This window comes from Polypterus senegalus, chromosome 7, assembly GCF_016835505.1.
Source record: "Polypterus senegalus isolate Bchr_013 chromosome 7, ASM1683550v1, whole genome shotgun sequence".
Lineage (NCBI taxonomy): Eukaryota > Metazoa > Chordata > Cladistia > Polypteriformes > Polypteridae > Polypterus > Polypterus senegalus.
The window spans coordinates 158,115,846-158,128,576 of record NC_053160.1 but is presented as its reverse complement, the minus strand read 5'-3'; positions in this window follow the sequence as shown (position 1 = coordinate 158,128,576).

The window sequence follows — 12,731 nt, the reverse complement described above, 5'->3', positions numbered from 1 at the left end:
GACCTTCAAGAAAGCCAACAGGGCAGCCCTCCTGAACTTTAGTTTTCATGCAGTCCTGTTGTTTTCCAGACCAGACCACTGCCACCTAGAGTACTGGGTGAACAGCTGTTTGCGGAGGTTAGTTTCCCTCTGTCCATCCCTTATTTCCAACTCCCAATTGAGGTACAGAACAAAGATATGGAACAAGATGATCCACTGTGGCAACCCTGCATGGGAGCAGCCGATAGAAGGAGAAGAAGAAAAAGAATTGAGATAGAGAACAGTCTCCAACCTGGTTTGGACACCTATACATTTCTCCTGTTGTCCATCCCTTAGTATGATCTCCCAACAAGCTAAGAAAGGTGTGCTTATCCATACATTATACTGACTACATACACTCACCTAAAGGATTATTCGGAACACCTGTTCAATTTCATATTAATGCAATTATCTAATCAACCAATCACATGGCAGTTGCTTCAATGCATTTAGGGGTGTGGTCCTGGTCAAGACAATCTCTTGAACTCCAAACTGAATGTCAGAATGGGAAAGAAAGGTGATTTAAGCAATTTTGAGCGTGGCATGGTTGTTGGTGCAAGACTGGCCGGTCTGAGTATTTCACAATCTGCTCAGTTACTGGGATTTTCACGCACAACCATTTCTAGGGTTTACAAAGAATGGTGTGAAAAGGGAAAAACATCCAGTATGCGGCAGTCCTGTGGGCGAAAATGCCTTGTTGATGCTAGAGGTCAGAGGAGAATGGGCCGACTGATTCAAGCTGATAGAAGAGCAACTTTGACTGAAATAACTACTCGTTATAACCGAGGTATGCAGCAAAGCATTTGTGAAGCCACAACACGCACAACCTTGAGGCGGATGGGCTACAACAGCAGAAGACCCCACCGGGTACCAGTCATCTCCATTACAAATAGGAAAAAGAGGCTACAATTTGCACGCGCTCACCAAAATTGGACAGTTGAAGACTGGAAAAATGTTGCCTGGTCTGATGAGTCTCGATTTCTGTTGAGACATTCAAATGGTAGAGTCAGAATTTGGCGTAAACAGAATGAGAACATGGATCCATCATGCCTTGGTGTGGGGGATGTTTTCTTGGCACACTTTAGGCCCCTTAGTGCCAATTGGGCATTGTTTAAATGCCACAGGCTACCTGAGCATTGTTTCTGACCATGTCCATCCCTTCATGACCACCATGTACCCATCCTCTAATGGCTACTTCCAGCAGGATAATGCACCATGTCACAAAGCTCGAATCATTTCAAATTGGTTTCTTGAACATGACAATGAGTTCACTGTACTAAAATGGCCCCCACAGTCACCAGATCTCAACCCAATAGAGCATCTTTGGGATGTGGTGGAACGGGAGCTTCGTGCCCTGGATGTGCATCCCACAAATCTCCATCAACTGCAAGATGCTATCCTATCAATATGGGCCAACATTTCTAAAGAATGCTTTCAGCACCTTGTTGAATTAATGCCACTTAGAATTAAGGCAGTTTTGAAGGCGAAAGGGGGTCAAACACCGTATTAGTATGGTGTTCCTAATAATCCTTTAGGTGAGTGTATGTGGCTACAGAATGGAACACCCAAGCATCTGCATCAGGAAGCTCTTCCATAGACTATTCATTATCCTGATTTCCCAGCCAGGTAAGTGAATATTGCCAGCCTTTCCAAGTTGAGCCCCAGAGGGCACTGCAGGCTGTCCCATGAGAGGCTTAGTCTGCCCTGTAACCAACAATATTCATAAAATATTACAATTTCAAGGAATGATCACAATTAATGTTTGCAAATCGTTTCCCCTAGCAAATCTAGCCAATGGACAGACAATAAGCCCAACTTGGTGCCGGCCTGAAACCCAGACAAATATAGAGGGTTAGTGTCAGGAAAGGCATCTGTCAATATAACTTTAGCAAAAACCTTAATTATGTTATCAATCCAATCAGCTTCGGAAAATCCCTTTACCATTCTCTGACTGTGTAGGTGGACTTCTAGGTACATGAATGGGACAGTGTTTCCATTGATCTCCCATCTGCTGGCACACACCTGTCACCTGATTGTCGATGCAAGGAACATTCTAACCTGGGCACTGGCCTAGCCCCATCACTGCTTTTTTGCTGTGTCTGTGTGTATTGAAGTGGCAGCTCCCATTTGAATAAATACCCTGACTGGTTCTTTTTTGATTGGAATAAAGTAGTTGGTTTTCTTCAAGCCTTTGGACTCAGTGTGTCACTATATATATATATATATATATATATATATAGATCTAGATATAAGAAAGGGCAAAAGTAGGTTTACAGCTGTGAGTATGTGAAACACAGAGTTTATTCTTGTAGTGCTATTTATTTTTGTATTAGTTATTTTTATTATTTGTCTTCAAAGAACATTGTGCCAAGGTGTGCTTGAGTGTAGCAAGCAGACTACAAGAATGTGTAAATAATGAAGGCCTGCAATTGGAGCACTTACAAGATTGTACCTAAGTAACACAGTGCCAATGTGACATTCTTTTGAGGTAATAAAGCAAATAAAGCTATTGTAATAATCATAACCTGCATTATTGTGATCTTGCAGTCTTGTATGCATGTTGTCGTCCAGTCGTCCAGTTTGAAATTAAATAGTTGGTCGATTCTGAGCGTCAGCTGGATGATAACATACATATAAAACCGCAAGACAAGCACATTAGTGAGTCTTCATTGTTTGTTAATTTATTTTTAAAGTTGTGTTTTTTTTTTAATTACATTTTTCTCAAACAATTAAAAAAAAAACACTTTATTTTTCTCCCGGGCAACGCCAGGTATTTCAGCTATGCTAGTATACAATAAGTAAAACAAAAAGAAACAGCTAAAAGAATAGGTCGATATCTCCTATATAACAGTATATTATTGTTAGTGTTTTATTATGTTCTGAACAAGATGTCCACTCTTAATTTAATTTGCACAAAATTTTGTAAGGTGAATTTGGTGTATATCAGTTTTCAAAAGCACTCTCACGTGCATCACAAAAGAAAGGTGCATTATCAGGCTGTAATGCAACCTGATGTCAGATCAAAACAGATAATGTTCAGCAAGAAATTTCAGCTACATTGTGCAAATTTAAGAATGACTAATGGATACACTATATACAGTCATATCAGCTAAGAAAACTAACCAAACAAAATTAAAAGGACAAAAACTTAATATGGACAAAAGGACAAATTTAGTATCTTTTCTCAAGCAAAGGAAAAGGTTTTATTTTATTAAGGTGACATTTTCTTAATGTTAATTACTATAAATTAATTATAATACTATCATCCAATTAAGAGCATTAACAAAAATCATAATTGTACTTTGTATATTTCCTGAAAGCATACTTGATCTTCTCATATATGAACAGTGCTATCAATCATTAAATCATTATAATGAGCCCATTTGTAGGCTCAGTAAGTACCCACTCGCCCATTCACTTGGTACTCAATGTAAATGGTAATGCACATTCTATCATTGATGACATTTAAGATCAAATGTGTGTATTTATAAATGAATAATTTTATATGTGCAGACTGTTCAAAAGTTTAAGGAAACTCAACATTTTTACAATTGCTGAATTCGGATTACTTCAGATATTTCCTTTGTAGGATTCATTTTGTTAGAAACATGTCAGATAAACAAGGGCAAGTATTTAAATTTTATGGCAAGTCTGTATGTACAAGCAAAAATTTTACAGTTGTCACCAAAAGTTTAGAGAAAAGTTTTTATGATGGCAAGTTGCACATACTCCAGAATGTTATGAAGAGTGATCAGATGAATTGCAATTAATTGCAAAGTCTCTTTTTGCCATGAAAATTAACTTAATCCCAAAAAAAACATTTCCACTGCTGTTGTGAAGAAGGCTTCAGGATGCCTAAGAAAGTCCAGCAAGCACCAGAATCATCTCCTACAGTTGATTCAGCTGTGGGATCGGGGCATCATCAGGGCAGAGCTTGCTCAGGAATGGCAGCAGGCAAGTGTGTCTACCTGCATGCACAGTGAGGTGAAGACTTTTGCAGGATGGCCTGGAGTCAAGAAGGGTAACATAGAAGCCAAGAAAAACATCAGGGACAGACTGATATTCTGCAGAAGGTACAGGGATTGGACTGCTTAGGACTGGGGTAAAATCATTTTCTCTGATGAATCCCCTTTCTGATTGTTTGGGGCATCCGGAAAAAAGACTGTCCAGAGAAGAAAAGGTGAGTGGCGCTACCATCAGTCCTGTGTCATGCCAACAGTAAAGTATACTGAGACCATTCGTGTGGGGTTGCTTCCCAGCCAAGGGAGTGGGCTCACTCACAATTTTGCCTAAGAACACAGCCATGAATAAAGAATGGGAACAAAACATCCTCCGAGAGCAACTTCAGAAAAACATAGAAATTTTGGGTCCATGGCCAGGAAATTCCCCAGACCTTAATCCCACTGAGAACGTGGTCAAACCTCAAGAGGCAGGTGGACAATAAAAACCCCACAAATTCTGACAAACTCCAAGCATTGATTATGCAAGAATGAGCTGCCATCAGTCAGAATTTGCCCCAGACGTTGATTGATAGGGCGAATTGCAGAGATCTTGAAAAAGAAGGGGCAACACTGCAAATATTGACACTTCGCATAAACTTAATGTAATTGTCAATAAAAGCTTTAGAAACTTATGCAATGCTTGTAATTCTACTTCAGTATACCATAAAAACATCTGACAAAAACATCTAAAAATACTGAACCAGCAAACTTTGTGAAAACAAATACTTGTGTCATTCTCAAAGCTTTTGGCCACGACTGTAATGTTCTGCCTCCATTAGAGAAGACTGATAACAAAGGACCTAATCCAACACTAATCTTAACCTAAATTGCATATTTAAAGAAAAGCTTTTTTTTTGCCGTAAGGCAAAGCTCTCAATTTACCAGTCGATCTACGTTCCTACCCTCACCTATGGTCATGAGCTATGGGTAGTGACTGGGCATCTGGGATTTCCCTTAAAGATAAGGTGAGAAGCTCAGTCATCCGGGCTCAGAGTAGAGCCACTGCTTCTCCACATCGAGAGAAGTCAGATGAGGTGGCACGGGCATCTGATAAGGATGCCTCCTGGACGCCTCCCTAGTGAGGTGTTCCCGGTCACGTCCAACCGGGAGGAGGCCCCGAGGAAGACCCAGGACACACTGGAGGGACTATGTCTCCTGGCTGGCCTGGGAACTCCTTGGGATTCTCCTGGAACAGCTCGAAGAAGTGGCTGGGGAGAAGTCTGGGTATCTCTGCTCAAGCTGCCGCCCCCGCGACCAGACCTTGGATAAGCGGAAGAGGATGGATGGATGGATGGAAACTTTGCAAACTTCTCGTTATTTAGTTTTCAATACTCTATAAATAAATTTCAAAACCTTTATAATGCCATTGATCCAAACTTATACACTGGCTCGTAACCAAGAAAAAGGGATATTGTAAGGTCTGACATACTGCATGTTTTGTATAATTATGGAGTCACTCAAGGGTTTCAGATTCCATAAATAATTTTGGGTAATATATATGTTACTGCCGACATTGTCAAGATAAATCTCTTGAGATTATATTAGTAAACCACTTGGCTGAAAAAGTGCCATGCTGTGATTTTGCCATGTTATTCACACTTTAACTTGCATTTCATTTGCAAAATAGTAAAATAACATAAACCTTCTTGATGCCAATCCCATTCAGTGCAGCAGGAGGCTATCCGGGCAGCATTGGATACAAAACAAGCCTTGGATAGGGTGCCAGTCCATTACAGGGTCCTTTCATTGGATACACAAAATTAAATCCTGTGGAGTTGCTCATTAAATTATCAAGCATATCTTTGGGTTCTGTGAGAGAACCAGAGAACCCAGAGAGAAAACCTAATGCAGACACAAGGAGAATGACCAGATGCAGCATCCTCCTGGCAGCATCACTAATCAATGTACCAGCGTGCTGACCTTTTTTGCAGCGACATTACTGATGATCAAGTTAATACCAGCTATTGCTGATTCTCTGAAGAAAAGTCTGTGCATTTATTTGACTTGCTGTACATGTACATCCCTGTTCTTTTTATTGTTTCCTCACTGGTTGTTCAATCTTTAGTTTAAAAAGAGTCTCATCTCACAGAACACTAAAATAAAATCTGTGGAACTATTTTAAGGTCTGGAATCCAACCAATAACAGCTCCCTGCATAATATGCTGTCAGGGAGCTAAAATTCAAATCATCAAAGAAACACATAAATGCAATAAATCAATTCAGACAGAAGTTGCTGTACTGGCAAATTGCAGATGCCTTTGCTGGTCTCTGTTTGAGTTCCAGCATGCTGAAGGCCAGGAAATGTGCAAAGAAAACAACAGTCAAAATCTTTACTCCCCCCATTGGTGTTAGCATGTCTACAGTAAAAGCTGCATAAAGCTAGAAAAATACATTAGTTAAAAGATACACAAATATTTTGCTAACTCATATTCATATTATTTATATTCTATTGAAGAGTATGTCCTGAGCAAGATGTGTTCATGTTAGATTTTTAAAAGAGAACAATGATTTACAGTGTGTCAGATTTTCAGATTTCAACATCAAAGACCAGTTGATTTTCTGTAGGCTGCCATGTGCTTACAGTATTTCTAAAGAACTGCTTAATATGTACAGTGTCCCTAATTCATTTGAAGAAACTAAGGCTTTGCAACTCTGATTCTGGTGCAAAACATTATGTAAAATACAAACAAAAAGCATATGCATAATTAGAAACTGCAGATGTCTAGGTCAACTTAAATCAGAAACATGATGAAAACTACAACAGACAATATCGATGTCAACAGAGGCGGCCTTAGGGGTGTGCGAGCCCTAGGGTTGACCAACCCCAAGCAGGGCCAGTTACGTCAAATGCTGTTAACGGTATGTGTGGACTGTATAAACTTGCATGTGAATTTAATAAAAATAATGTTAACATACACCAGATTTTCTCATTACAGTATTCAGCTATTTTTTTGTAAGATAATATGCAGACTTTATCATAATATATATAATATACTAGCCATGTGCGCCCAACTATGTTGCGTGTGTTAAAGTTGTCTGTGAAGGGCTCCCTGTTTAAACGTGGCTGCCAGTTGTGAACTGGGCCCTTTGTCGCACAGCATTATGATTTTTTATAAGGGAAACAAAATTACAAAAGAAAACCCTTGAACATTGATTCGATAGGAACGGCCGACTCGGAATCACTGTCCGAATAGTAATTATGTGGTGGTGTAGAGCATTTCTGCTTCTGTCCGTTTACAGTCCGTCTCGTTTTCACAACGCTATCATTTCCTCTCATGTCTTCTCAACCTTTCTCCAATCTCGCAGGTTGCTTTGTTGCAATCCAAAGAGTAAGGCAATATACACGGAGCAATGGTTATAAAAGGGGGACACATAGGTATCCAGGCTCTTTAAAGCATAAATAGGGATCACTTCACTGACATGTGAGCAAGCCACGGTACAACTGTGAGACATGCAGCACTCGCCTACGTAACAATAATAATTTCCGGAATGTGCTGTTATGTTGTCATTCATTTTACCCACTGTCTTTCTTTCATTCATATGTTACGTAGGCACATACCTTTTATGTTCGGCATTCTCATTCTCTAACCAGGCCTCAGGAGCTAACCAGCGTAACACTGTCCACCACCCCTTTCGTTATTCCGGCACATTGTTGACATCTGTGAGTAACAACAACGTACTAAACTGGAAGGTGGTCTACGCATGCGTGGAATTCGCGGACAAACAAAGATCAAGATCTAAATGAAGATCTCTTTAGTTAATTTAAAGCACAGCAATTTGTTTAGTTTGAATGTCTGTGTTTTGAGGTGTGACTAGAGTACTACAGTCTTCAGTCGTATAAGCCTGGAGGAGATTCTTAATGCAATGCCTATGTTTTAGCTGTCTCTCTACTGCCATCTAGTGCTTCTTCTTGTAATTCATTCACGGACAAACAAAGATCAAGATCCAAATGAAGATTATATATAGAGATATTATATATATATATATATATATATATATAGAATATAACTTGACAAATCCGCTTGAACGGGACACACGGACCTCTAAAGCAGGGCCCCCTTAGGTGCAAGGCCTGGGGCAGTTGCCCCGCTTGCCACCCCCAAACACTGCTCTTGCATATCAAAGTGCCAACAAATAAAATAAAGATTAATTACAACAGCAGTGGGAAAGACAATGGGTCTTTCGGACCACAGACTTTCCTTAAGCTAAAACCTTCATGGGTAAAGGTTGAATCTCACTGTAGCCCTTAAAAGATTTTTTTTAAATTGTCAACAGCAAATGCAGAACCCATTTTCACAATGCTCATTTCCCTTTCTTTATGGCATCTCATTCATGGCTAGGTCCCACATTCCAGCACTCTACACTCTCCAATGTATGTCAGCTTCATGTAGTACAACCAAAGAAAATTGAAAGTTTATTCTGACATCTAAATACATTGCTGCGACTGCTGTATTTGTGAAAACATTGAAAGTGATAGCCACCTTTCAGCACTGTGCTCTTCACACACGGCTTATTATGTCCTCAGTGTGCCTTCTCGTGTGTTCTCCTTTCATCACATCAGATTATTGCTGCTTGTGAACTTTGTGTTGTAACTTGTGCACAAAACATTGCTATGCCATTTCAAATGAGTTTATAGTATGTTTTTACCTAAGTACAAAAACTGAAGCGTCAGCATTTTTTGTCTAATATTTCCTTCATTAGGTGTAGTAAAACAATGTGAGTGTGACACTTTTTTCTTGATTATTTTCCAGAAGAGAGACAACCATTCGCACTTGGGCAATGATGTCTAATAATGTCAATAACTGTACCAGGATAGGATATGTCAAAATAAAAAGGATATGTAAATACGTTCAATATGAGCCAGAGGAGAGAGACCGATTCATACCTGAGTACCAGTGTTTTTTGTTGCAGCAGTAATAGAACAAAGTGAAAAAGAACAACAAAGAAAAATGGTATTCATCATGTTTCCTGAATAGAATTTATGTTCATTTGCAGCACAGCTATTTAGGAAAATTCAGAGCAGGAGAGGAGCATGGAACCCACTGAGGAAATGATTACAACTTTAAAAACATAACGCTCATTAATGTCACCTTCTAGTGTTAACATTGTATGGTCCAGTCCACCCTCACTACTAACCAAGAGGCAGATGAAAATACCTATATGCAAAAAACATACAACTGTATTGCTTTATTTAATTAGCACTGAGGAGAAACAAAGAATTTAGCTTGTGTTCTTAAAGGGCGATAACAGATCCTGCCACTGACGCCACTAACTTGTAGGTAGAAATTAAGACAGTTGTTCTATTATTTACTCCTTTGAATCTGCGCAATCTTTGTGTATGCCTGCCTATTTATATTAATGACTACCAGGTACAAAACAGTGCAGAAATAAAACCAAGTAAAATCCCAAATAAATGCACATACCTTTGTAAAAAGCTTTTTACATGAGCACAAGAAAGAAAAAAGCAGCAAAATAGAGTATCAAAAAGATAAGAGCTTGGTAAATCAAAAATTAATCAGTGGAGTTGACATCTTACCAGGCTTGAAGGCCTACTTTTTATTTTGGAAATAGCTGTTATGTTACACTCCAATTACTTCAGCTGTGAAACATGGCTACATCTTCATGATCATGGCCATTGTTGATTTCCTAATAAAGCAAAAGATCACCCACAGACAAAAGAAGAAGAAACAAAGTGGGAAAAATGCTAAAGAGAGCAAAAGCCACTTAAAATTCAAGCAACAACTACAGAACCACACACTCATGATTCAGGGTGTGATTCAGGGCAGATGTAGTGGTTAAGGCTTTGGACATCAAACCCTGAGGTTGTGGGTTCAAATACAACTACTGACACTGATTGACCAATGATCAAGTTGCTTGACCTGCCTGTGTTCCAATCGGAAAATCAAAAGAAATGTGACCAATCTTTATATATAATATACTGGCTGTTCATTTGTGTGTCCAGGATTTTAAATCACCTGTAGCTCACAAACCGTTTGACCTATTGACCTGAAATTTGGTACAAAAATACTATGTGACTTCTATTATCCACTTTTAGGGTGATGATTGACCTCCAAGGTTAGTCCTCTTTTTATTTTTATTGTATTTTATTGTAGAATCAACTCTTGGCAGCAGCCAGCAGGGTGGCCATGTGGCGCATGCATATGGGTGCCATTCTCATTCCCTACCACTTTCGCTGTCATTTCCCATACCTCTTCATATCTTAAATCATTCTTGAGGCAGATTGAAGACTTAAGTGGCTGCTTAAGTGAAAAATTAAAGAAAACATACTAAGAAATGGCAACACAAACACTGACTTAATCAGTTTTAACTCAAAAAGATGCCAACGAAAGAAGAGAAGAAGGGGGTCGCTAGGGTGAAGAAAAGAAGAGCTGCTCAGGAAGCAGCAATGGCATCAACCTCTGAACAAACAAATGCTAAATGTACAGAGAAAGAGGATGAAAACTATGAATGCTCAAGTCAAGTGTATTCACAGCACGCCATTACTGGTTGTATCATAAATGTTGTAAGTCAGCCAAATAAGTAAATGTTAAAATTTTTTATGCATTTGTATTGGATGGATTTAAAATCATGCAGGTGGACAGAAGGAGGCGGGAAAGCAGCAAGAATAAAGGAGAAGGACTTGCTGTTTTTGTGAATGAAAAATGGTGTAACACCGGACACTTTACAATTAAAGCACAGGTATGCAACCTGAATACTGACTTGCTTGTGGTGGGTTTATGAAATGATATGCCGAGAGTTTTCACATGCGATTGTGCTGGAAGTTTACATTGGCAGATGTAGCAACTGCAACAAGCACAGCATATTCTGTTGTAAACAAACTCTCTACTGTCCAACCCAATGCTTTCATCACAATTTCTGGGAACTTTAATCATGTTTCACTTTCTTCCACCCTCACCAGTTTTTATCAGTTTGGAAACTTGTACAACAAGAGGAAATTTGACTTGTTATATTACAGTGTTAAAGAGGAATATACCTGTATTGCTTTGCCACCTTCAGGCTGATCAGACCATAATTTGGTACAGCTCACACCTGCATATAAACCAGTTGTCCAGGGATTGACAGCCACCACCAGGGAAATGCAGTTATGGACAACTGAGGCTGAGGAGGCTCTGAAGGATGCCTTTGAAAACACAGGCTGGGTTATGCTTTGTAAGTCACACAGCCAGGACATTGAGGAATTGTGCTACTGTGTCACAGACTACATCAAGTTTTTCCTTACAAAGACAGTGCACTGTTTTCCCAACAACAAGCCATGGATTACAAAAGAACTTAAAATCTTACGGAATATGAAAGAGACAACCTTCATATCTGGAGATTAGGATGGAATCAAGCAGGTGCAGTCAGAATAGCTCCATGAGGGGAAAGCTCACCACAGACACAAACTTGGGCACAATTTACAACAAAACAAGATGAATAAAATTTTGGAATGGGATGAGGACTATTACTGGCTACAAACAGGCTGTTAAACATGCAGAGGAAGGGAACAAGAACAGAGCTAATGGACTGAACCAGTTCTTTAACAAGTTTGACTCATTCTTGTCAGTCCAGCCCTCCCTCAACACTGCTAGCCTCTGTGTGCAAGCTGAGAAGGTTCTTGGATCCCAACTGCTATCTGCACCCTGCATGACCTATAATAACATCACACCTGTGGTCTCCAGCCCCTCTCCACTCCCTGCATTGTATGTCTCCGCTGATAAAGTGAGGTGAGAGCTGGGAAAAAATCTCCCATAAACAAGACTTCAAGGCTGGAGGGAATCAGTGAAAGGGTGGTGAGACATGTACCAGCCAGCTCTTCGGGGTCCTTCAGCATCTGTTCTCACGTACTCTGAATTTGCAGAAGGTTCTGTTGCTGTGGAAAAAAAAACAGGGTGGTCCCAGTGCCAAAGAAATAGCATTCCAGTGATTCCAAGGACTTCAAACCAGTTGCTCTTACTTCTTACATCAAGTACCTTTGAGAGGCTGGTCCTAATACAACTATGACCCCTGGTTTCAGTATATCTGGGTCCTCTGTAGTTTGCCTATCAGGCACATATAAGAGGGGGGGATGCTCTCATGTACATGCTCCACTGAGCCTACTCCTACTTGGACAAAGCTGGTACCACAGTCAGGATCATGTTTAACTTTTACAGTGCTTTTAACATCATTCCGCAACATTGACTGCGGAAAAAGCTCAAGACTTTGAATCTTGCTGTTCCCACAATCTCTTGGATCATGGATTACCTGACTACCAGATAGCAGCTTGAGATATTGAGGGACTCTGAGTCAGAAATGGTGGTCCTGTGTCGCTACCTGTTTGCCCTCTACACTACAGATTTCCAATACAATACCAGCGCTTGCTATCTATAAAAATTTTCAGATGACTCATCCATCATACTCTGCTTTAATAATGGAGATGAGCACAGAAAAGTCGTGAAGAACTTTGTCTTATGGTGTAGTGACAACAACCTGCAACTCAACATCAGCAAGACAAAAGAACTGGTGGTGGACTTCTGATATTCCAAGAAGCCTGTGAAACCACTCATCATTCAGGAGGAGGACATTTAAGTGATGAAGAGCTACAAATACCGGGGGATTCACATAAACAACAAATTGGACAGGTCTAACAACACAGTAGCACTGGACAAGAAGGGTCAGTGCAGACTCAGTTCTGCTAATGAGCCTTGGGTCTTTTGATATGTGCAGCAAGCTGCT